The sequence below is a fragment of the Nesoenas mayeri genome (assembly GCF_963082525.1).
Source record: "Nesoenas mayeri genome assembly, chromosome: 3".
In the NCBI taxonomy this organism is placed as follows: domain Eukaryota; kingdom Metazoa; phylum Chordata; class Aves; order Columbiformes; family Columbidae; genus Nesoenas; species Nesoenas mayeri.
The window spans coordinates 103,553,295-103,556,944 of NC_137544.1; positions in this window are offsets into that span (position 1 = coordinate 103,553,295).

Consider the following 3,650-nt stretch of genomic DNA (forward strand, 5'->3'; position numbering starts at 1 on the left):
AGTTAATCGCAGGCTTGGTATGACAGCAGAAGTCTTGAGAAGTGGTGCAGAGGAGTACAGACACGGGATGGTAAGAGATGGAGATCTCACAGCTACAAGCAGCTCACTTATGGGCAGTTAAATGCAGATACAGAGCTGGACTAGAATGGTTTTAGTGGTAGAAGAGAGGCCAAAGAAATAGTATCTTACATGTATGTAATCTACATATATAGTAAATTCTGATGTAAAATGACTTTCAATCCAATGAAGAAAAAACAAGGTGCAAAAGCACATTAACAATCATTAACTGACCCCTAGAAGATTCTAGAGTGAGGAAGAAGAAACCATCACCATAAACCTCACATTCCTCCCACTGAAGAGCTCCAGATGCTGACAATTCCCTGTAACACCACCACCAGAATGAAACCACCAACTTTAGGACTCAGGAGAAAGGGCAGAAGGAGCATAACACGAGGAACAGGGGTAGAAGCTAAGAGGTGTATGCGTAAAAATTATTGTTGTTATGATTATTCTTACTACTACTATTACTAGTTAAACTCTTTCTGCATAAGAATATTATTTATTTTTCTGCAATAATTAGACCTGGAATAGTAATGATTTTTTTTTTTTTAATCAGAGTTCTAAGATTTCAGTTATACTAACAATAGATTATTGACTTTATATGTAAGGTACATTTCCCTTTTGCCCAGAAACAATATTTTGAGCACAACACTGTAAGAAGATTCCTGAATAACTCAGAAACACACTATTCTTTTTCATTGGCTCACATAACCAAATCACTTTATGAGCTGAAATCACCATCAAAATGTGAAAAATGCATCTGCCCAGGAGAGGTCTAAATAGCCTCTTGGTCTCAGCTGAAATGAAAGTGGTGTTTTGAGTAAAATCAACTTTTCTTTTTTTTCAGTTTCACCCTTCAACACTGTTCCTGCTCCCCTGGACGCTCCCTCTATGAGTCAAAACTGATTCTGCTCATCTTGTAGACTGCACTGTGGCCAAGACGGAAACCACAACAAATATGAGTTAGGATACATTACTTTTAGCCACAGATCAAAATTCAAAGAAATAAACAGAAACTCCCAAACTCCTAATCTTCTTCCAGTTCCTCAATAAAGCTTTCCACATTAATGTCTTCCATTTCTAATGCAGCTACTATGTTTTACAGATGCATTATGCTTGAAATAAAATTCAGAAGAGATGCATTGCCATCAAACGTGTGTCCTCAGCTCCAGTTTTTCTAAACTCCTGGGAAAAAAACCAAAAAAGGTTGAGGACAGGAGCTACCACGGCTGGCAGACCTGTGCCATTTAGCATCGCGGAGAGGTGAGCAAACCATGAGAAGGACTCCCCTGGTTTTGTGCTGGGCTTCCTGGGCAGAATTACAGTGTAATTACAAGGTAACCTGTAATTATGTATGTTTTCACATCCTGGACATCCTGGACCTGTGGTGTAGAGGTGATTGCCATAAGCCTGGTGGCTATTCCTGATTCTGGGGTTTCGGCTTACCTCTTCCTTGGAGATACTTGTAGAATATTTTTCTCTTGACTTTTATGTGTCTCTGCACCAAGTTAAACTCCCTGCTCATTGCAGAACTACCTAAAACTAAACCATATGATTAAGAGCATTGTCCAGGTGCTCCTTGAACTCTGACAGGCTCGGTGCCATGACCACTGCCCTGGGGACCTTTATCTGAACACCTGTAGCAGGTGACAGTTGCTTAATGGCTCTAACCCATGAGCAAACACACAGTAATTCCTGGTTCAGTGCCCAGTCCCATCTGTGAGCTGCTCTGTAAAACTGGGCTATATAAAGTGTGTGAGTGTTTTCCCATATCCGCAACATGGAAATAATGAAATCCATGTAATTCCTAGGGTATAGTCGTGATTTACTAGTAGGAAAAGCCCTGTGACAGTTTTAGACCAAAAAGCCTAGACACTTAAATACTAGTTCACCTCTCTTCTGAGTACCTAAGTCCAAATTTCAGATGCTTTGGGTTAGAAACCAGAAAAAAAAAATGTGTGTCTCCAAGTGCTCAACTAATGAGTGATCCAGAACATGCTGGAGTCACTGGGAACCTCCCTCTGCACTTGTGTAGGCTTTGGATCTGGCCCTGAGCATGCACATGGTTTACTATGACCATGGGTACAAAACAAGCAATACCATGAACAAATGGCTAGGTAACAACATTGCCATGCATAACCACAGTAGTGGTGGGCAAAAACTGGACATATATTTGTTTATTCCAACCATATGAAAATGTTTGGGCAATGGACTTGAACATCCAGGACCTTGGAAGATGTGCTAGATCTAGACCCAGTTTCATGGGTGGCTTTAGGTTTCTCTTTGGATGACCCCAGACCTCATTTGGAGTTATTCAGATTTGATACCTGAATACCCTCTAGTTTGAATATACTGAATATATGTTTGCCTCCTTGCTAAATGAAAAAAGAATTCTTGATTTGCTGTATTTTCCATTTTCCTATCAAGATGGTGAGACACCATCTTGCTGCAATTTGTTGATTGTTAAGATGCATGGAAGCCCTCTTTCCTTAAACACAAGTTGCCATAAAGGGTGCATAGCTCATTTATTTTGTGTAAATTTAATTTTGGTCAGGTCCTTCTGCCTCATGCAAGAGGCACTACCCCCTCAAACCTGTAGGCCTTGGTCCTCTGTGTCTTACCAGAGCCTTGCACAAGTCTGATTGCTTAATCCCTCTTCCCCCCATTGCAACTGAGTGTGATCGCAGTCCTGGAGCATGACATCTGAGAAATGCTTATATCAAAGTTCTCCATCCACCAGTGGGGTCTGTTAATTAACCTTTTGTTTATGTACCTCCTGTGCAATATAGAGGCACTTCAGATACTTCCTTGCTAAACAAAGGCAGGCATTTAAACCAAGCAATATGCTTTATGGCTCTGTGCATGGTTATTCCACATTCCCTTTGACTCTTTTTTCTGCAGAGATTCATGTTGAGATCTTAAACATTCCTAATGCCTTATAGACAATCCATTAACATCAATGTCTCCTAAGTGGCTAGCCATACCATTATTTGTAAAATAGGGTTCCCTTCCTAACGCTACAGCTACCAATCCCTTGATTTCCTGAGCATATAAACAGGTGTATTATCATCTGTGGAGTGTTTTACACTGCTACATATTTTTTACTGTATAATGAGCTGCGTGTGTGTGAATGACATACAAAAAATAGGCAAATATTTCTATTGCACTTACTGCAATGTATGAGCTGATCTGGTTAGACACGAAATGCAGACAGAAATCCGCCTCACCTCTCAAGCTAATTTTAGTCTCTCCCCCTCTTCTCTCTGGCTGTGTGTGTATAAAATCACTCGCAGTCTGACAGCGTTCCAGTAACCTGTGCCACACGCAGAGCAGAATGTACTTACGAACCATCTGCTCGCATGGCATGGGTTAACTGAGCCTGTGGGATTGTGCTTACCTAAACAAAACCACTGCAGTGAGGGGAAAAACAATGAATGGGTGGAGATGATCAGCCCATGCATTCCAGCTAGTGCAGTCCAGGCAGCAAAGACAGCCTGAAGGTTGCAGCAGCATCGGGATCTGCATTCCAAGTGCACAGAGCTGACAGTCTGAAGTGATTTTACGTGAAGCTGCTCTTTATTTGCTGAACC